General features: G+C 61.7%; 1 protein-coding gene across 6 annotated transcripts in view; it reads left to right on the forward strand.

Annotated features, from left to right (window-relative positions):
- The window catches only part of LOC140398101 (ubiquitin carboxyl-terminal hydrolase 2-like), a 328,354-nt gene that overhangs the window by 164,505 nt on the left and 140,184 nt on the right, over positions 1 to 23,665 (forward strand). The gene's annotated exons all lie outside the window — the stretch shown is intronic.

Here is a 23,665-nt window from a genome sequence, read left to right on the forward strand (position 1 = left end):
TATCCCCCCCCCCCACTCTCTCTCTCTGCGCCGCCCCCCCTGTCTCTCTCACTGTCCCCCCCACTCTCTCTCTCTCTCTGTCTCCCCCCACTCTCTCTCCCCCCCTGCTCTCTCTCTCTCTGACCCACCCTCTCTCTCTTTGTCCCCCCCACTCTCTCTCTCTCTGTCCCCCCCCTCTCTCTCTCTCTCTGTCCCCCCATGCTCTCTCTCTCTCTTTCCCCCCTCTCTCTCTCTCTGTCCCCCCCTTCTCTCTCTTGTCCCCCTCCCACTCTCTCTCTCTGTCTCTCTGCCCCCACTCTCTCTCTCTCTCTGCCCCCCACTCTCTCTCTCTCTCTTTCCCCCCTCTCTCTCTCTCTGTCCCCCCTTCTCTCTCTTGTCCCCCTCCCACTCTCTCTCTCTGCCCCCCCCCACTCTCTCTGTGTATGTCCCCCACTCTCTCTCTCTCTCTCCCCCTACTCTCTCTCTCTCTCTCTGCCCCCCCCACTCTCTCTCTCTGTCCCCCCCACTCTCTCTCTCTTTATCCCCCCCCTCACTCTCTCTCTCTCTCTCTGTCTCCCCTCCCACTATCTCTCTCTGCCCCCCCCACTCTCACTCTGTCCCCCCCCCCACTCTCTCTCTCTCTGTACCCCCCTCTCTCTCTCTCTCTGACACCCCCTCTCTCTCTCTCTGTCCCCCCCTCTCTCTCTCTCTGTCCCCTCTTCTCTCTCTCTCTGTCCTCCCCCACTCTCTCTCTCTGTCCCCCCCTACTCTCTCTCTCTCTGTTCCCCTCCATCTTCTCTCTCTCCCTCCCCCTACTCTCTCTCTCTGTCCCCCCCCACTCTCTCTGTCCCCCCACTCTCTCTCTCTGACCCCCCACTCTCTCTCTCTCTCTATCCCCCCCACTCTCTCCCTCTCTGTCCCTCCTCCCACTATCTCTCTCTCTGCCCCCCCCACTCTCTCTTTCCCCCCCCACTCTCTCTCTCTCTGACCCCCCTCTCTCTCTCTTTCCCCCCTCTCTCTCTCTCTGTCCCCCCTGCTCTCTCTCTCTTTCCCCCCTCTCTCTCTCTGCCCACCCTCTCTCTCTCTGTCCCCCCTCTCTCTCTCTCTCTGTCCCCCACTCTCTCTCTCTGTCCCCCCCACTCTCTCTCTCTTCCCCCCCTACTCTCTCTCTCTGTCCCCCCCCCCCCCCACTCTCTCTCTCTGTCCCCCCCCTCTCTCTCTCTGTCCCCCCTCTCTCTCTCTGTCCCCCTCCCACTATCTCGCTCTCTGCCCCCCCCCACTCTCTCTCTGCCCCCCCCCCCCACTCACCCATTCTCTGACCCCTTGCTCGCTCTCAGTCTCCTCAGTGTCTCTCTCTCCCAGTCTCTATCTACCCCCCACATTTGCTCTTTCTCTCTATCCACCCCCCCCTCCCCCCCCCCCCCCGCCACCCCCTCACCGCCCCCCCCCCCCCCCCCCGCCACCCCCTCACCCTCTCTAGTTGCTTCTCTGTGATTCTGAGAAACGTTTCCTGTTCGAAGTCTGAATCTCGGATTCTCTGGGGCCTGAGTTGAAAAGCTGAGTCCTCGTTCCTTGTCTATTGTTTTCTGTTCCTGGTTTTTGATCTATTTTAAATTCCGCAGGCCCTCAGTGACCCTCGGTGATGCAGGGGTTCGCAGGAGGGTCCCAGCGGACACACTGCCTGGCCTCACTCCCGACAAAGTTTTGTCCTCACTTGAGTTGCGGGTCCCATGCCAGCTGTCTGGCCGGGTACAGGGGCACGCTGTGATCAACAGCTTTATCTTGGCTTCTACCTCGTGCTCATTCTGCAACAGCTTGTTTCCACGGTTACATGGCCTGTTTAGGCTGCTGCTCCTCAGTCAGAAAGCAGTCTGCAACAGAGGTGAACTGCGCTGCTTATAACTGGGCAGCTGCAGGCTCCAGGAGCAGTGCGGAGGTACAAAACCAGCAACTCTGTGAAAGCAAGGTTAGAAATCGAGCAGCTCAACACGCAGCGTGCCCCAGCCCACCCAGCAGCGTGCCCACAGCTCACCCAGCAGCGTGCCCACAGCGTGCAAGTTAAGCCAAGGCTCTGGGCCCACAAGCTTCCACAGTGCCTTTCCAGCCTTGGGCGTGACACCACAGGGAAAGGCCGAGCAAAGGATATGTAAACTGGGCGCAAATCGAGAAAGTGAGCAGGTACTCGCGCTGTGGAGCTTGAACATGGGCAGTAACAGGCGGCCTGTCTGGCGAAATCAACCTCCCGCGCTCCGGCAATAACCTCCCGCACTCCGGCACTGACCTCCCGCACTCCGGCAATAACCTCCCGCACTCCGGCACTAACCTCCCGCACTCCGGCAATAACCTCCCGCATTCCGGCAATAACCTCCCGCACTCCGGAAATAACCTCCCGCACTCCGGCACTGACCTCCCGCACTCCGGCAATAACCTCCCGCACTCCGGTACCGACCTCCCGCACTCCGGCAATAACCTCCCGCTCGCCGGCACCGACCTCCCGCACTCCGGCAATAACCTCCCGCACTCCGGCAATAACCTCCCGCACTCCGGCACTGACCTCCCGCACTCCGGCAATAACCTCCCGCACTCCGGCACTGACCTCCCGCACTCCGGCAATAACCTCCCGCACTCCGGCACTGACCTCCCGCACTCCGGCAATAACCTCCCGCTCGCCGGCACCGACCTCCCGCACTCCGACAATAACCTCCCGCACTCCGGCAATAACCTCCCGCACTCCGGCAATAACCTCCCGCACTCCGGCACTGACCTCCCGCACTCCGGCAATAACCTCCCGCACTCCGGCAATAACCTCCCGCACTCCGGCAATAACCTCCCGCTCGCCGGCACCGACCTCCCGCACTCCGGCAATAACCTCCCGCACTCCGGCAATAACCTCCCGCACTCCGGCAATAACCTCCCGCACTCCGGCACTGACCTCCCGCACTCCGGCACTGACCTCCCGCACTCCGGCACTGACCTCCCGCACTCCGGCAATAACCTCCCGCACTCCGGCAATAACCTCCCGCACTCCGGCACTGACCTCCCGCACTCCGGCACTGACCTCCCGCACTCCGGCACTGACCTCCCGCACTCCGGCAATAACCTCCCGCACTCCGGCACCGACCTCCCGCACTCCGGCAATAACCTCCCGCTCGCCGGCACCGACCTCCCGCACTCCGGCAATAACCTCCCGCTCGCCGGCACCGACCTCCCGCACTCCGGCAATAACCTCCCGCACTCCGGCAATAATCTCCCGCACTCCGGCAATAACCTCCCGCTCGCCGGCACCGACCTCCCGCACTCCGGCAATAACCTCCCGCACTCCGGCAATAACCTCCCACACTCCGGCAATAACCTCCCGCACTCCGGCACCGACCTCCCGCACTCCGGAAATAACCTCCCGCACTCCGTCACTGACCTCCCGCACTCCGGCAATAACCTCCCGCACTCCGGCAATCACCTCCCGCACTCCGGCACTGACCTCCCGCACTCCGGCAATAACCTCCCGCACTCCGGCACTGACCTCCCGCACTCCGGTACCGACTTCCCGCACTCCGGCAATAACCTCCCGCACTCCGGCAATAACCTCCCGCACTCCGGCACCGACCTCCCGCACTCCGGCAATAACCTCCCGCACTCCGGCAATAACCTCCCGCACTCCGGCACCGACCTCCCGCACTCCGGCAATAACCTCCCGCACTCCGGCAATCACCTCCCGCACTCCGGCAATAACCTCCCGCACTCCGGCAATAACCTCCCGCACTCCGGCACTGACCTCCCGCACTCCGGCAATGACCTCCCGCTCGCCGGCACCGACCTCCCGCATTCCGGCAATAACCTCCCGCACTCCGGCAATAACCTCCCGCACTCCGGCAATAACCTCCCGCACTCCGGCACTGACCTCCCGCACTCCGGCAATAACCTCCCGCACTCCGGCACTGACCTCCCGCACTCCGGCACTGACCTCCCGCACTCCGGCACTGACCTCCCGCACTCCGGCACAGACCTCCCGCACTCCGGCACCGACCTCCCGCACTCCGGCACTGACCTCCCGCACTCCGGCACTGACCTCCCGCACTCCGGCACTGACCTCCCGCACTCCGGCAATAAGCTCCCGCACTCCGGCACCGACTTCCCGCACTCCGGCAATAACCTCCCGCACTCCGGCAATAACCTCCCGCACTCCGGCACCGACCTCCCGCACTCCGGCACTGACCTCCCGCACTCCGGCACCGACCTCCCGCACTCCGGCACTGACCTCCCGCACTCCGGCACTGACCTCCCGCACTCCGGCACTGACCTCCCGCACTCCGGCACTGATCTCCCTCACTCCGGCACCGACCTCCCGCACTCCGGCACCGACCTCCCGCACTCCGGCACTGACCTCCCGCACTCCGGCACTGACCTCCCGCACTCCGGCACTGACCTCCCGCACTCCGGCACCGACCTCCCGCACTCCGGCAATAACCTCCCGCACTCCGGCAATAACCTCCCGCACTCCGGCACTGACCTCCCGCACTCCGGCAATAACCTCCCGCACTCCGGCACTGACCTCCCGCACTCCGGCACTGACCTCCCGCACTCCGGCAATAACCTCCCGCACTCCGGTACCGACCTCCCGCACTCCGGCAATAACCTCCCGCTCGCCGGCACCGACCTCCCGCACTCCGGCAATAACCTCCCGCACTCCGGCAATAACCTCCCGCACTCCGGCACTGACCTCCCGCACTCCGGCAATAACCTCCCGCACTCCGGCACTGACCTCCCGCACTCCGGCAATAACCTCCCGCTCGCCGGCACCGACCTCCCGCACTCCGGCAATAACCTCCCGCACTCCGGCAATAACCTCCCGCACTCCGGCAATAACCTCCCGCACTCCGGCACTGACCTCCCGCACTCCGGCAATGACCTCCCGCACTCCGGCAATAACCTCCCGCTCGCCGGCACCGACCTCCCGCACTCCGGCAATAACCTCCCGCACTCCGGCAATAACCTCCCGCACTCCGGCAATAACCTCCCGCACTCCGGCAATAACCTCCCGCTCGCCGGCACCGACCTCCCGCACTCCGGCAATAACCTCCCGCACTCCAGCAATAACCTCCCGCACTCCGGCAATAACCTCCCGCACTCCGGCACTGACCTCCCGCACTCCGGCAATAACCTCCCGCTCGCCGGCACCGACCTCCCGCACTCCGGCAATAACCTCCCCCACTCCGGCAATAACCTCCCGCACTCCGGCAATAACCTCCCGCACTCCGGCAATAACCTCCCGCTCGCCGGCACCGACCTCCCGCACTCCGGCAATAACCTCCCGCACTCCGGCAATAACCTCCCGCACTCCGGCACCGACCTCCCGCACTCCGGAAATAACCTCCCGCACTCCGGTACCGACCTCCCGCACTCCGGCACTGACGTCCCGCACTCCGGCAATAACCTCCCGCACTCCGGCAATCACCTCCCGCACTCCGGCAATAACCTCCCGCACTCCGGCAATAACCTCCCGCACTCCGGCAATAACCTCCCGCACTCCGGCAATAACCTCCCGCTCGCCGGCACCGACCTCCCGCACTCCGGCAATAACCTCCCGCACTCCGGCAATAACCTCCCGCACTCCGGCAATAACCTCCCGCACTCCAGCACTGACCTCCCGCACTCCGGCAATAACCTCCCGCACTCCGGCACCGACTTCCCGCACTCCGGCAATAACCTCCCGCACTCCGGCAATAACCTCCCGCACTCCGGCAATGACCTCCCGCACTCCAGCACTGACCTCCCGCAGTCCGGCAATAACCTCCCGCACTCCGGCACCGACTTCCCGCACTCCGGCAATAACCTCCTGCACTCCGGCAATAACCTCCCGCACTCCGGCAATAACCTCCCGCACTCCGGCAATAACCTCCCGCACTCCGGCACTGACCTCCCGCACTCCGGCACTGACCTCCCGCACTCCGGCACCGACCTCCCGCACTCCGGCACTGACCTCCCGCACTCCGGCAATAACCTTCCGCACTCCGGCACCGACTTCCCGCACTCCGGCAATAACCTCCCGCACTCCGGCAATAACCTCCCGCACTCCGGCACCGACCTCCCGCACTCCGGCACTGACCTCCCGCACTCCGGCACTGACCTCCCGCACTCCGGCACTGACCTCCCGCACTCCGGCACCGACCTCCCGCACTCCGGCACTGACCTCCCGCACTCCGGCACTGACCTCCCGCACTCCGGCACTGACCTCCCGCACTCCGGCACTGACCTCCCGCACTCCGGCACTGACCGCCCGGACTCCGGCACCGACCTCCCGCACTCCGGCACCGACCTCCCGCACTCCGGCACTGACCTCCCGCACTCCGGCACTGACCTCCCGCACTCCGGCACTGACCTCCCGCACTCCGGCACCGACCTCCCGCACTCCGGCAATAACCTCCCGCACTCCGGCACTGACCTCCGGCACCGACCTCACGCACTCCGGCACTGACCTCCCGCACTCCGGCACTGACCTCCCGCACTCCGGCACTGACCTCCCGCACTCCGGCAATAACCTGCCGCACTCCGGCACCGACCTCACGCACTCCGGCACTGACCTCCCGCACACCGGCAATAACCTCCCGCACACCGGCAATAACCTTCCGCACTCCGGCAATAACCTCCCGCACTCCGGCACAAACCTCCCGCACTCCGGCACAGACCTCCCGCACTCCGGCACCGACCTCCTGCACACCGGCAATAACCTCCCGCACACCGGCAATAAGCTCGAGCACACCGGCAATAACCTCCCGCACTCCGGCAATAACCTCCCGCACTCCGGAAATAACCTCCCGCACTCCGGCACCGACCTCCCGCACTCCGGCAATAACCTCCCGCACTCCGGCAATAACCTCCCGCACTCCGGCACCGACCTCCCGCACTCCGGCAATAACCTCCCGCACTCCGGCACCGACCTGCCGCACTCCGGCACCAACCTCCCGCACTCCGGCAATAACCTCCCGCACACCGGCAATAACCTCCCGCACTCCGGCAATAACCTCCCGCACACCGGCAATAACCTCCCGCACTCCGGCACCGACCTGCCGCACTCCGGCACCGACCTCCCGCACTCCGGCACTGACCTCCCGCACTCCGGCAATAACCTCCCGCAGTCCGGCAATAACCTCCCGCAGTCCGGCACCGACCTCCCGCACTCCGGCACCAATCTCCCGCACTCCGGCAATAACCTTCCGCACTGCGGCAATAACCTCCCGCACTCCGGCAATGACCTCCCGCACTCCGGCAATAACCTCCCGCACTCCGGCAATAACCTCCCGCACTCCGGCAATAACCTCCCGCAATCCGGCAATCACCTCCCGCACTCCGGCACTGACGTCCGGCACTCCGGCAATAACCTCCCGCACTCCGGCACCGACCACCCGCACTCCGGCAATAACCTCCCGCACTCCGGCAATAACCTCCCGCACTCCGGCAATAACCTCCCGCACTCCGGCAATAACCTCCCGCTCGCCGGCACCGACCTCCCGCACTCCGGCAATAACCTCCCGCACTCCGGCAATAACCTCCCGCACTCCGGCACTGACCTCCCGCACTCCGGCAATAACCTCCCGCTCGCCGGCACCGACCTCCCGCACTCCGGCAATAACCTCCCCCACTCCGGCAATAACCTCCCGCACTCCGGCAATAACCTCCCGCACTCCGGCAATAACCTCCCGCTCGCCGGCACCGACCTCCCGCACTCCGGCAATAACCTCCCGCACTCCGGCAATAACCTCCCGCACTCCGGCACCGACCTCCCGCACTCCGGAAATAACCTCCCGCACTCCGGTACCGACCTCCCGCACTCCGGCACTGACCTCCCGCACTCCGGCAATAACCTCCCGCACTCCGGCAATCACCTCCCGCACTCCGGCAATCACCTCCCGCACTCCGGCAATAACCTCCCGCACTCCGGCAATAACCTCCCGCACTCCGGCAATAACCTCCCGCTCGCCGGCACCGACCTCCCGCACTCCGGCAATAACCTCCCGCACTCCGGCAATAACCTCCCGCACTCCGGCAATAACCTCCCGCACTCCAGCACTGAACTCCCGCAGTCCGGCAATAACCTCCCGCACTCCGGGACCGACTTCCCGCACTCCGGCAATAACCTCCCGCACTCCGGCAATAACCTCCCGCACTCCGGCAATAACCTCCCGCACTCCGGCACTGACCTCCCGCACTCCGGCACTGACCTCCCGCACTCCGGCACCGACCTCCCGCACTCCGGCACTGACCTCCCGCACTCCGGCAATAACCTTCCGCACTCCGGCACCGACTTCCCGCACTCCGGCAATAACCTCCCGCACTCCGGCAATAACCTCCCGCACTCCGGCACCGACCTCCCGCACTCCGGCACTGACCTCCCGCACTCCGGCACTGACCTCCCGCACTCCGGCACTGACCTCCCGCACTCCGGCACCGACCTCCCGCACTCCGGCACTGACCTCCCGCACTCCGGCACTGACCTCCCGCACTCCGGCACTGACCTCCCGCACTCCGGCACTGACCTCCCGCACTCCGGCACTGACCGCCCGGACTCCGGCACCGACCTCCCGCACTCCGGCACCGACCTCCCGCACTCCGGCACTGACCTCCCGCACTCCGGCACTGACCTCCCGCACTCCGGCACTGACCTCCCGCACTCCGGCACCGACCTCCCGCACTCCGGCAATAACCTCACGCACTCCGGCACTGACCTCCGGCACCGACCTCCCGCACTCCGGCACTGACCTCCCGCACTCCGGCACTGACCTCCCGCACTCCGGCAATAACCTGCCGCACTCCGGCACCGACCTCACGCACTCCGGCACTGACCTCCCGCACACCGGCAATAACCTCCCGCACACCGGCAATAACCTTCCGCACTCCGGCAATAACCTCCCGCACTCCGGCACAAACCTCCCGCACTCCGGCACCGACCTCCCGCACTCCGGCACCGACCTCCTGCACACCGGCAATAACCTCCCGCACACCGGCAATAAGCTCGAGCACACCGGCAATAACCTCCCGCACTCAGGCAATAACCTCCCGCACTCCGGAAATAACCTCCCGCACTCCGGCACCGACCTCCCGCACTCCGGCAATAACCTCCCGCACTCCGGCAATAACCTCCCGCACTCCGGCACCGACCTCCCGCACTCCGGCAATAACCTCCCGCACTCCGGCACCGACCTGCCGCACTCCGGCACCAACCTCCCGCACTCCGGCAATAACCTCCCGCACACCGGCAATAACCTCCCGCACTCCGGCAATAACCTCCCGCACACCGGCAATAACCTCCCGCACTCCGGCACCGACCTGCCGCACTCCGGCACCGACCTCCCGCACTCCGGCACTGACCTCCCGCACTCCGGCAATAACCTCCCGCAGTCCGGCAATAACCTCCCGCAGTCCGGCACCGACCTCCCGCACTCCGGCACCAACCTCCCGCACTCCGGCAATAACCTTCCGCACTGCGGCAATAACCTCCCGCACTCCGGCAATGACCTCCCGCACTCCGGCAATAACCTCCCGCACTCCGGCAATAACCTCCCGCACTCCGGCAATAACCTCCCGCACTCCGGCAATCACCTGCCGCACTCCGGCACTGACGTCCCGCACTCCGGCAATAACCTCCCGCACTCCGGCACCGACCACCCGCACTCCGGCAATAACCTCCCGCACTCCGGCAATAACCTCACGCACTCCGGCAATAACCTCCCGCACTCCGGCACTAACCTCCCACACTCCGGCAATAACCTCCCGCACTCCGGAAATAACCTCCCACACTCCGGCACCGACCTCCCGCACTCCGGCACTGACCTCCCGCACTCCGGCACTAACCTCCCGCACTCCCGCACTGACCTCCCGCACTCCCGCACTGACCTCACGCACTCCGGCACTGACATCCCGCACTCCGGCACCGACCTCCCGCACTCCGGCAATAACCTCCCGCACTCCGGCAATAACCTCCCGCACTCCGGCACCGACCTCCCGCACTCCGGCAATAACCTCCCGCACTCCGGCAATAACCTCCCGCACTCCGGCAATAACCTCCCGCACACCGGCAATAACCTCCCGCACTCCGGCAATAACCTCCCGCACTCCGGCAATAACCTCCCGCACTCCGGCAATAACCTCCCGCACTCCGGCACTGACCTCCCGCACTCCGGAAGTCACCACCTGCACTCCGGCACTGACCTCCCGCACTCCGGCAATAACCTCCCGCACTCCGGCAATAACCTCCCACACTCCGGCACCGACCTCCCGCACTCCGGCTATAACCTTCCGCACTGCGGCAATAACCTCCCGCACTCCGGCAATGACCTCCCGCACTCCGGCACTGACCTCCCGCACTCCGGCACTGACCTCCCGCACTCCGGCAATAACCTCCCGCACTCCGGCAATAACCTCCCGCACTCCGGCAATCACCTCCCGCACTCCGGCACTGACCTCCCGCACTCCGGCAATAACCTCCCGCACTCCGGCACTGACCTCCCGCACTCCGGCAATCGCCTCCCGCACTCCGGCACCGACCTCCCGCACTCCGGCAATAACCTCCCGCACTCCGGCACTGACCTCCCGCACTCCGGCAATAACCTCCCGCACTCCGGCACTGACCTCCCGCACTCCGGAAATAACCTCCCGCACTCCGGCACCGACCTCCCGCACTCCGGCAATAACCTCCCGCACTCCGGCACTGACCTCCCGCACTCCGGCAATAACCTCCCGCACTCCGGCACCGACCTCCCGCACTCCGGCACCGACCTCCCGCACTCCGGCAATAACCTCCCGAACACCGGCAATAACCTCCCGCACTCCGGCAATAACATCCCGCACTCCGGAAATAACCTCCCGAACACCGGCAATACCCTCCCGCACTCCGGAAATAACCTCCCGCAGTCCGGCACTGACCTCCCGCACACCGGCAATAACCTCCTGCACTCCGGCACCGACCTCCCGCACTCCGGCACTGACCTCCCGCACTCCGGCAATAACCTCCCACACTCCGGCACCGACCTCCCGCACTCCGGCAATAACCTCCCGCACTCCGGCACTGACCTCCCGCACTCCGGCACTGACCTCCCGCACTCCGGCAATAACCTCCCGCACTCCGGCACTGACCTCCCGCACTCCGGCAATAACCTCCCGCAGTCCGGCAATAACCTCCCGCAGTCCGGCAATAACCTCCCGCACACCGGCAATAACCTCCCGCACTCCGGCAATAACCTCCCGCACTCCGGCAATAACCTCCCGAACACCGGCAATACCCTCCCGCACTCCGGAAATAACCTCCCGCAGTCCGGCACTGACCTCCCGCACACCGGCAATAACCTCTCGCACTCCGGCACCGACCTCCCGCACTCCGGCACTGACCTCCCGCACTCCGGCAATAACTTCCCGCACTCCGGCAATAACCTCCCGCACTCCGGCAATAACCTCCCGCACTCCGGCAATAACCTCCCGCACTCCGGCACTAACCTCCCGCACTCCGGCACTGACCTCCCGCACTCCGGCACTGACCTCCCGCACTCCGGCAATAACCTCCCGCACTCCGGCAATAACATCCCGCACTCCGGAAATAACCTCCCGAACACCGGCAATACCCTCCCGCACTCCGGAAATAACCTCCCGCAGTCCGGCACTGACCTCCCGCACACCGGCAATAACCTCCTGCACTCCGGCACCGACCTCCCGCACTCCGGCACTGACCTCCCGCACTCCGGCAATAACCTCCCACACTCCGGCACCGACCTCCCGCACTCCGGCAATAACCTCCCGCACTCCGGCACTGACCTCCCGCACTCCGGCACTGACCTCCCGCACTCCGGCAATAACCTCCCGCACTCCGGCACTGACCTCCCGCACTCCGGCAATAACCTCCCGCAGTCCGGCAATAACCTCCCGCAGTCCGGCAATAACCTCCCGCACACCGGCAATAACCTCCCGCACTCCGGCAATAACCTCCCGCACTCCGGCAATAACCTCCCGAACACCGGCAATACCCTCCCGCACTCCGGAAATAACCTCCCGCAGTCCGGCACTGACCTCCCGCACACCGGCAATAACCTCTCGCACTCCGGCACCGACCTCCCGCACTCCGGCACTGACCTCCCGCACTCCGGCAATAACCTCCCGCACTCCGGCAATAACCTCCCGCACTCCGGCAATAACCTCCCGCACTCCGGCAATAACCTCCCGCACTCCGGCACTAACCTCCCGCACTCCGGCACTGACCTCCCGCACTCCGGCACTGACCTCCCGCACTCCGGCAATAACCTCCCGCACTCCGGCACTGACCTCCCGCACTCCGGCAATAACCTCCCGCACTCCGGCACTGACCTCCCGCACTCCGGCAATAACCTCCCGCACTCCGGCAATAACCTCCCGCACTCCGGCAATCACCTGCCGCACTCCGGCACTGACGTCCCGCACTCCGGCAATAACCTCCCGCACTCCGGCACCGACCACCCGCACTCCGGCAATAACCTCCCGCACTCCGGCAATAACCTCACGCACTCCGGCAATAACCTCCCGCACTCCGGCACTAACCTCCCACACTCCGGCAATAACCTCCCGCACTCCGGAAATAACCTCCCACACTCCGGCACCGACCTCCCGCACTCCGGCACTGACCTCCCGCACTCCGGCACTAACCTCCCGCACTCCCGCACTGACCTCCCGCACTCCCGCACTGACCTCACGCACTCCGGCACTGACATCCCGCACTCCGGCACCGACCTCCCGCACTCCGGCAATAACCTCCCGCACTCCGGCAATAACCTCCCGCACTCCGGCACCGACCTCCCGCACTCCGGCAATAACCTCCCGCACTCCGGCAATAACCTCCCGCACTCCGGCAATAACCTCCCGCACACCGGCAATAACCTCCCGCACTCCGGCAATAACCTCCCGCACTCCGGCAATAACCTCCCGCACTCCGGCAATAACCTCCCGCACTCCGGCACTGACCTCCCGCACTCCGGAAGTCACCACCTGCACTCCGGCACTGACCTCCCGCACTCCGGCAATAACCTCCCGCACTCCGGCAATAACCTCCCACACTCCGGCACCGACCTCCCGCACTCCGGCTATAACCTTCCGCACTGCGGCAATAACCTCCCGCACTCCGGCAATGACCTCCCGCACTCCGGCACTGACCTCCCGCACTCCGGCACTGACCTCCCGCACTCCGGCAATAACCTCCCGCACTCCGGCAATAACCTCCCGCACTCCGGCAATCACCTCCCGCACTCCGGCACTGACCTCCCGCACTCCGGCAATAACCTCCCGCACTCCGGCACTGACCTCCCGCACTCCGGCAATCGCCTCCCGCACTCCGGCACCGACCTCCCGCACTCCGGCAATAACCTCCCGCACTCCGGCACTGACCTCCCGCACTCCGGCAATAACCTCCCGCACTCCGGCACTGACCTCCCGCACTCCGGAAATAACCTCCCGCACTCCGGCACCGACCTCCCGCACTCCGGCAATAACCTCCCGCACTCCGGCACTGACCTCCCGCACTCCGGCAATAACCTCCCGCACTCCGGCACCGACCTCCCGCACTCCGGCACCGACCTCCCGCACTCCGGCACCGACCTCCCGCACTCCGGCAATAACCTCCCGAACACCGGCAATAACCTCCCGCACTCCGGCAATAACATCCCGCACTCCGGAAATAACCTCCCGAACACCGGCAATACCCTCCCGCACTCCGGAAATAACCTCCCGCAGTCCGGCACTGACCTCCCGCACACCGGCAATAACCTCCTGCACTCCGGCACCGACCTCCCGCACTCCGGCACTGACCTCCCGCACTCCGGCAATAACCTCCCACACTCCGGCACCGACCTCCCGCACTCCGGCAATAACCTCCCGCACTCCGGCACTGACCTCCCGCACTCCGGCACTGACCTCCCGCACTCCGGCAATAACCTCCCGCACTCCGGCACTGACCTCCCGCACTCCGGCAATAACCTCCCGCAGTCCGGCAATAACCTCCCGCAGTCCGGCAATAACCTCCCGCACACCGGCAATAACCTCCCGCACTCCGGCAATAACCTCCCGCACTCCGGCAATAACCTCCCGAACACCGGCAATACCCTCCCGCACTCCGGAAATAACCTCCCGCAGTCCGGCACTGACCTCCCGCACACCGGCAATAACCTCTCGCACTCCGGCACCGACCTCCCGCACTCCGGCACTGACCTCCCGCACTCCGGCAATAACTTCCCGCACTCCGGCAATAACCTCCCGCACTCCGGCAATAACCTCCCGCACTCCGGCAATAACCTCCCGCACTCCGGCACTAACCTCCCGCACTCCGGCACTGACCTCCCGCACTCCGGCACTGACCTCCCGCACTCCGGCAATAACCTCCCGCACTCCGGCAATAACATCCCGCACTCCGGAAATAACCTCCCGAACACCGGCAATACCCTCCCGCACTCCGGAAATAACCTCCCGCAGTCCGGCACTGACCTCCCGCACACCGGCAATAACCTCCTGCACTCCGGCACCGACCTCCCGCACTCCGGCACTGACCTCCCGCACTCCGGCAATAACCTCCCACACTCCGGCACCGACCTCCCGCACTCCGGCAATAACCTCCCGCACTCCGGCACTGACCTCCCGCACTCCGGCACTGACCTCCCGCACTCCGGCAATAACCTCCCGCACTCCGGCACTGACCTCCCGCACTCCGGCAATAACCTCCCGCAGTCCGGCAATAACCTCCCGCAGTCCGGCAATAACCTCCCGCACACTGGCAATAACCTCCCGCACTCCGGCAATAACCTCCCGCACTCCGGCAATAACCTCCCGAACACCGGCAATACCCTCCCGCACTCCGGAAATAACCTCCCGCAGTCCGGCACTGACCTCCCGCACACCGGCAATAACCTCTCGCACTCCGGCACCGACCTCCCGCACTCCGGCACTGACCTCCCGCACTCCGGCAATAACCTCCCGCACTCCGGCAATAACCTCCCGCACTCCGGCAATAACCTCCCGCACTCCGGCAATAACCTCCCGCACTCCGGCACTAACCTCCCGCACTCCGGCACTGACCTCCCGCACTCCGGCACTGACCTCCCGCACTCCGGCAATAACCTCCCGCACTCCGGCACTGACCTCCCGCACTCCGGCAATAACCTCCCGCACTCCGGCACTGACCTCCCGCACTCCGGCAATAACCTCCCGCAGTCCGGCAATAACCTCCCGCAGTCCGGCAATAACCTCCCGCACACCGGCAATAACCTCCCGCACTCCGGCAATAACCTCCCGCACTCCGGCAATCACCTCCCGCACTCCGGCAATAACCTCCCGCAGTCCGGCACTGACCTCCCGCACTCCGGAAATCACCACCTGCACTCCGGCACTGACCTCCCGCACTCCGGCAATAACCTCCCGCACTCCGGCAATAACCTCCCACACTCCGGCACCGACCTCCCGCACTCCGGCAATAATGAGAGGATACAGTTTTGGTCTCCTTACTTTTAAAAGGATATGATTGCATTGGACACAGTTCAGAGAAGGTTCGTTCAACTGACTCCGGGATGGGAGGGGCTGATTCTGTGATGGAAGGGGGTGACTCTGGGATGGGATGGGGTGATTCTGGGATGGGAGCAGGTGATTCTGGGATGGGAGAGGGTGTTTCCGGGATGGGAGGGGGTGATTCCGGGATGGGAGGGGGTGATTCCGGGATGGGAGGGGGTGATTCCGGGATGGGAGGGGGTGATTCCGGGATGGGAGGAGGTGATTCCGGGATGGGAGGGGGTGATCCTGTGCGGAAAGGTTGGACAGGTTGGGCCTGTGTCCATCAGAGTTATTAGAATGAGTGGTGATCTTATAGAAAGATCTCAGATCCTGCGGGGATTTCGGATCCTGTGGGGATCTGAAATCCTGCGGGGATTTCGGATCCTGCGGGGATTTCAGATCCTGCAGGGATCTCGGATCCTGCGGGGATCTTGGATCCTGCGGGGATCTCGGATCCTGCGGGGATTTCGGATCCTGCGGGGATCTCGGAACCTGTGGGGATCTCGGATCCTGCAGTGATTTCGGATCCTGCAGGGATTTCGGATCCTGCGGGGATCTCGGATCCTGCGGGGATCTCGGATCCTGCAGGGATTTCGGATCCTATGGGGATCTCGGATCCTGCGGGGATCGCGGATGCTGCGGGGATTTCGGATCCTGCGGGGATCTCGGATCCTGCGGGGATCTCGGATCCTGCGGGGATTTTGGATCCTGCGGGGATCTCGGATCTTCCGGGGATCTTGGGTCCTGCGGGGATCTCGGATCCTGCAGGGATTTCGGATCCTGTGGGGATCTCGGATCCTGCGGGGATTTCGGATCCTGTGGGGATCTCGGATCCTGCGGGGATTTTGGATCCTGTGGGGATCTCTGGTCTTGCGGGGATCTTGGATCCTGCGGGGATTTGGGATCCTGCGGGGATCTCGGATCCTGTCGGGATCTCGGATCCTGCGGGGATTTTGGATCCTGCGGGGATCTCTGGTCTTGCGGGGATCTTGGATCCTGCGGGGATTTGGGATCCTGCGGGGATCTCGGATCCTGCGGGGATTTGGGATCCTGCGGGGATCTCGGATCCTGCGGAGACCTCGGATCCTGCGGGGATCTGACAGAATGAATGCTGAGAGTATGTTTCCCCTTGTGGGAGAATCTAGAGCACAGGTCACAGTTTAAAAAATAGGCGTCTCTTATTGACGACTGAGGCGAGAAGAATTTGTTTCTGCCAGAGGCCATTTAGTGTGTGGAATTGTCTCCTCTCAGTGTGGAATTGTCTCCTCTCAGTGTGGAATTATCATCTCTAAGAGCAGTGGAGGCTGCGTCATTGAATTTATTGAAGTCTGATTTCCATGGATTTTGATCGATGTGGAAGTTGAGGGTTATGCTGGTCAGGAGGAAAGTGAAGACATTCTGATCGGTCAGGATTGTACTGAATGGTGTAGCAGTAACGAGGGGCTGAATGTCCTCCCCATGTGAGTTGTTGTGTAGCTTGGGGGGAGGGGGAAGCACAAATATTCCTCAAGAAAAGCATAGAAATCTCATAAAGTTAGGGCAATACTTAAAATGGTTCCACCTTCTGTTGGATCGTAGTCACAGGGGCTTGTAAACCTTAAACCATCAGCTCATTTGGAAGTCAATGGTGTAGTGGTATTGTCAGTGGACTAGAAATCCAGAGACCCAAGGCAGTATTCTGGGGAACTGGGTTCGAATCCCACCATGGCAGATGGTGAAATTTGAATTCAATAAAACTCTGGAATTAAAAAATGTCTAGTGGGCAGCACGGTAGCATTGTGGTTAGCACAATTGCTTCACAGCTCCAGGGTCCCAGGTTCGATTCCAGCTTGGGTCACTGTCTGTGCGGAGTCTGCACATCCTCCCCGTGTGTGCGTGGGTTTCCTCCGGGTGCTCCAGTTTCCTCCCACAATCCAAAGATGTGCAGGTTAGGTGGATTGGCCATGATAAATTGCCCTTAGTGTCCAAAATTGCCCTTACTGTTGGGTGGGGTTACTGGGTTGTGGGGATAGGGTGGCGGTGTTGACCTTGGGTATGGTGCTCTTTCCAAGAGCCGGTGCAGACTCGATGGGCCGAATGGCCTCCTTCTGCACTGTAAATTCTATGAAATTTACACACACTTATATTTTCTCTCTCTCACTATTGTGGTGATTTCTTGCACAGTGAGCAGTCTGGAAATCTCTCAGCATTGCCGCTCTGACAGTGCTACATTGCTTTAGGATTGTACCTCCCACAGCGCAGGGCTCCCTCTCCAGGAGAGTCCTCTGAACCACAGACTTCCCACCTTCAGCAAACAAAATGAAGGAAAGTTGGAGAAAAAAACATACTTGGATTTAATAACCTGGTGAGCAGAGCTCCTTATTGAGAGGAAAAATCTTTTGTGTCCTATTTGAAAAGGAGTAAGCAGCAATGTTATGTTGGCATTGGCCGCTCGCCTCTCCTGGGCTCCACATATTGCAGCTGTTTCCTCAATGATGCTGAACACAGTGGGGATTTAGTTTCACTGGTGATAGTGAGAGGGCATGTGCAATTATTGACCTACTTGAGGTTGTCATGGATTTGCTAAAGCTGCTCGATCGCTCCTGAAACGCAAGTTAATTCCCATCAGTATTCAAATTGTTTGTTTTCTAATCTTTCCATGACCTCACTTTTCCCGATCTTTCTAACCTCCGGCCGCTAGGGAAACCTCCCAAATCCTCAAACTCAGCCTCAAACTGAGCAAGAATTGGAGTGACTCCACCTTTGGCCGTTTTCTTTCTGGGCCTTTTGTAATTCTGCTGTCATGTTTTACAATTTTATTGGCTCCAATTTTGCCTTTTGACAGCAGCAAACAGCTTTCTGATGCTGTGAAATCTTCCGAAGCTGTTGGTATATTTCCTCCATTCCCTCAGTCTTTCTCTGCTACTCTCAGCGTTACTGCCAGTACCGATATCCAAGCTGTTAAACTCCCTCCTGAACTCTCACTGGGTACAAACCCCCTCCTCTCCTGAAGGTGCTGACTCTCACTGGGGTTCAGGACCGCCCCCCCCCCCTCTCCTGAAGGTGCTGACTCTCACTGGGGTACAGGGTCTCCCTCCTCTCCTGAAGGTGCTGACTCTCACTGGGGTACAGGGCCCCCTCCTCTCCTGAAGGTGCTGACTCTCACTGGGGTACAGGGTCCCCTTCCTCTCCTGAAGATGCTGACTCTCACTGGGGTACGCTCCCCTCATCTCCTGAAGGTGCTGACTCTCACTGGGGTACAGGGTCCCCCTCCTCTCCTGAAGGTGCTGACTCTCACTGGGATACAGGGTCCCCCTCCTCTCCTGAAGGTGCTGACTCTCACTGGGGTACAGGGTCCCCTCCTCTCCTGAAGGTGCTGACTCTCACTGGGGTACAGGGTCCCCCTCCTCTCCTGAAGGTGCTGACTCTCACTGGGGTACAGGGTCCCCTCCTCTCCTGAAGGTGCTGACTCTCACTGGGGTACAGGGTCCCCCTCCTCCCCTGAAGGTGCTGACTCTCACTGGGGTACAGACCCCCTCCTCTCCTGAAGGTGCTGACTCTCACTGGGGTACTGACCCCCTCCTCCCCTGAAGGTGCTGACTCTCACTGGGGTACAGGGTCCCCTCCTCTCCTGAAGGTGCTGACTCTCACTGGGGTACAGACCACCTCCTCTCCTGAAGGTGCTGACTCTCACTGGGGTACAGACCCCCTCCTCCCCTGAAGGTGCTGACTCTCACTGGGGTACAGGGTCCCCCTCCTCGCCTGAAGGTCCTGACTCTCACTGGGGTACAGGGACCCTCCTCGTCTGAAGGTGCTGACTCTCACTGGGGTAGAGGGTCCCCCTCCTCTCCTGAAGGTGCTGACTCTCACTGGGGTACAGGGTCCCTCTCCTGAAGGTGCTGACTCTCACTGGGGTACAGACCCCCTCCTCCCCTGAAGGTGCTGACTCTCACTGGGGTACAGGGTCCCCCTCCTCGTCTGAAGGTGCTGACTCTCACTGGGGTACAGGGACCCTCCTCGTCTGAAGGTGCTGACTCTCACTGGGGTAGAGGGTCCCCCTCCTCTCCTGAAGGTGCTGACTCTCACTGGGGTACAGGGTCCCCCTCCTCGTCTGAAGGTCCTGACTCTCACTGGGGTACAGGGACCCTCCTCGTCTGAAGGTGCTGACTCTCACTGGGGTACAGACCCCCTCCTCTCCTGAAGGTGCTGACTCTCACTGGGGTACAGGGTCCCCCTCCTCGTCTGAAGGTCCTGACTCTCACTGGGGTACAGGGACCCTCCTCGTCTGAAGGTGCTGACTCTCACTGGGGTACAGGGTCCCCCTCCTTCCCTGAAGGTGCTGACTCTCACTGGGGTACAGACTCCCCCTCCTCTCCTGACTCTCAGTAAACTCAAAAAATAATGATCCAGACTTCAATTTCCACCATCAGCAAGTTTTGTATTGAGTAAATTTGGAAGTGAGTGATGCGGTTGGTATCTGTGAGGCCGGTCCCGGTGCTGTTCTTACCTTTGGGCACAAAGGCTGTTCAATAAAACCGGTCATTTTACGAAACTGACGTCATTGCTCCTGCCCACTTTCCCGGAACAATTTAAAACTATTCACCACCGCCGGGCTCCTACCCAACCGACATCAGACACTCGCACCCTCTCTGCTCAAACACACACTCCCGGCTTGCTCAAACTCACTCCGCTCGCTCACACTCACCCACACACTCACTCCGCTCGCTCACACCCACACACAATCTCCCAGCTCGCTCCCACTCGCAATGCCTCCCAGCTCGCTCACACTCACCCACACACTCTCCCAACTCGCTCACACTCGCGCTATCTCCGAGCTCACTCACTCATGCTCTCTCGCAGCTTGCTCACACTCTCCCAGCTCACTCACACTCATACTCTCTCCCAGCTCGCTCACACTCACTCTCTCTCACAGCTCACTCACATCTCACTCTCTCCCACTCACCCTCTTTCCCAGCTCGCTCACACTCACCCTCTCTCCCAGCTCGCTCACACTCGCGCTCTCTCCAGGCTCGCTCACACTCACTCTCTCTCCCAGCTCTCCCACACTCGTGCTCTCCAGGCTCGCTCACACTCACACTTGCACTCTCTCACATTCACCCACACACACTCACACTCTCCCCCAGCTTGCTCACACTCACTCTCTCTATCAGCTCGCTCACACTCTCTCCCAGCTCACTCACACTCAGTCTCTCCCACTCACACTCTGTTCCAGGTTGCTCACACTCACACTCTCTCCCACTCACGCTCGCTCACACTCTCACTCTTTCCTGGCTTGCTCACTCACACTCACTCCTATCTCGCTCACAGTCGCGCACACACTCCCAGCTTTCTCACACGAGCACTCACAGACTCACCTGGCTCGCTCACACTTGCACGCACACTCATTGACACTAGCCTAAGCACTTTCTCCTGGCTAGCTCACACACGCAGTCACATACACACTCACATATGCATACTCAAGGTCAGCACGGTGGCGCAGTGGTTAGCGCTGCTGCCTCATGGCGCCGAGGTCCCAGGTTCGATCCCGGCTCTGGTCACTGTCCGTGTGGAGTTTGCACATTCTCCCCGTGTTTGCGTGGGTTTCGCCCCCACACAGGGTAGGTGGATTGGCCACGCTAAATTGCCCCTTAATTGGGAAAATGAATTGGGTACTCTAAATTTATAAAAAGAAAAAATACATGCGTACTCATACATGCTCACACTCACACACACACACTCACTCACACTCACTCACACACACACACTCACTCACACTCACTCACACACACTCACACACACTCACTCACACACACACACACACTCACACTCACTCACACACACTCACTCACTCACACTCACTCACTCACACTCACTCACACTCACACACACACTCAAATGCACACACCCTCACACTCACTCACGCACACTCACGCACACTCACACACACTCACACACACACACTCAAATGCACACACACTCACACTCACTCACACACACACACTCACTCACACTCACACACACTCACTCACACACACACTCACTCACGCTCACTCACTCACACTCACTCACTCACTCACACACTCACACTCACTCACACTCACTCACACACACTCACTCACACTCACACACACTCACACACACTCACTCACACACACACACACACTCACACACACACTCACTCACACTCACTCACACACACTCACTCACACACTCACACTCACTCACACACACTCACTCACTCACACTCACTCACTCACACTCACTCACACTCACACACACACTCAAATGCACACACCCTCACACTCACTCACGCACACTCACACACACACACACTCAAATGCACACACACTCACACACACTCACACTCACTCACACTCACTCACACACACACACTCACTCACACTCACACACACTCACTCACACACACACTCACTCACACTCACTCACGCTCACTCACTCACACTCACTCACTCACTCACACACTCACACTCACTCACACTCACACACTCACTCACACTCACTCACACACACACACTCACTCACACTCACACACACATACACTCACTCACACTCACACACACCCACGCTCATTCACACTCACACACACTCTCACACACTCACACTCACTCACACACACACACACTCAAATGCACACACACATGTTCATACTCAGACACACACGCTCATGAGCACTTACACTCACACTCACACATCTACATTCACACACACACTCACACTCACTCACATTCACACACGCACACTCTCGCAGACATGTACAACCTCACACGCACACTCACACATATACTTTTGCATTCACACCCACACACACTCCGCACACTCTCTCTCATGCGCACATTATCTCTCTAACGCACACACACATTCGCAGGGGAGACAGTGGATATTGTCACTGGGCTGGTGATCCAGAGACCCAGGGGAATGCTCTCGGTCCCGGGATCCAATCCCACCAGGACAGGTGGTGAAATCTGGGGCGAACTTCTCCGGTATCGGCGCGATGTCCGCCGACTGGCGCCCAAAACGGCGCTAATCAGTCGGGCATCGCGCCGCCCCAAAGGTGCCGAATGCTCCCCATCTTGGGGGGCTGAGCCCCAACCTTGAGAGGCTAGGCCCGCGACGGACGAATTTCCGCCCCGCCAGCTGGCGCGGAAATTACATCTCCGGGCGGTGCATGTGCGGGAGCGTTAGCGGCCGCTGACGGCATTCCCGCGCATGCGCAGTGGAGGGAGTCTCTTCCGCCTCCGCCATGGTGGAGACCGTGGCGAAGGCGGAAGGAAAAGAGTGCCCCCACGGCACAGGCCCGCCTGCGGATCGGTGGGCCCCAATCACGGGCCAGGCCACCGTGGGGGCACCCCCCCGGGGCCAGATCGCCCCGCGCCCCCCCCCCAGGACCCCGGAGCCCGCCCGCGCCGCCTTGTCCCGCCGGTAAGGTAGGTGGTTTAATCCACGCCGGCGGGACAGGCATTCTAGCAGCGGGACTTCGGCCCATCCGGGCCGGAGAATCGCCGGGGGGAGGGGGGACTGCCAACCGGCGCGGCGCGATTCCCGCCCCCGCCGAATATCCGGTGCCGGAGTATTCGGCAACCGGCGGGGGCGGGATTCACGCCAGCCCCCAGCGATTCTCTGACCCGGTGGGGGGTCGGAGAATCTCGCCCCTGAATTCAATACAAATCTGGAATTAAAAGGATGATGACCATGAAATTATTGTCGATTGTTGTAAACACCCATCTTGTTGGAGGGGAGGGGCCCATTGAAATCGATACTGAGGCGCTCAAAGGGCTGGGATGCCTTTCCCAGGTGGGCCTTATCCAGTGGATAGAAGTGCGGCTTACACTCCGCACAGATTGGGCAGTCCCTGATCATGGCTCTGACCTTCTCGGTGGAGTAGGGCAGGTTGCGGGCCTTGATGTAGTGGAGAAGCCGGGTGACCCCGGGTAGCAGAGGTCATTATGGATAGCACGTAGACGGTCATCTTGCGCGCTGGCGCATGTGCCGCGGGACAGGGCATCTGGAGGCTCGTTGAGCTTCCCAGGACGATATACTATATCGTAATTATAGGTGGAGAGTTCGATCCTCCACCTCAAGATCTTATCGTTCTTGATCTTGCCCCACAGCGTATTATCGAACATGAAGGCTACCGATCGTTGGT

This window comes from Scyliorhinus torazame, chromosome 21 (assembly GCF_047496885.1).
Source record: "Scyliorhinus torazame isolate Kashiwa2021f chromosome 21, sScyTor2.1, whole genome shotgun sequence".
Lineage (NCBI taxonomy): Eukaryota > Metazoa > Chordata > Chondrichthyes > Carcharhiniformes > Scyliorhinidae > Scyliorhinus > Scyliorhinus torazame.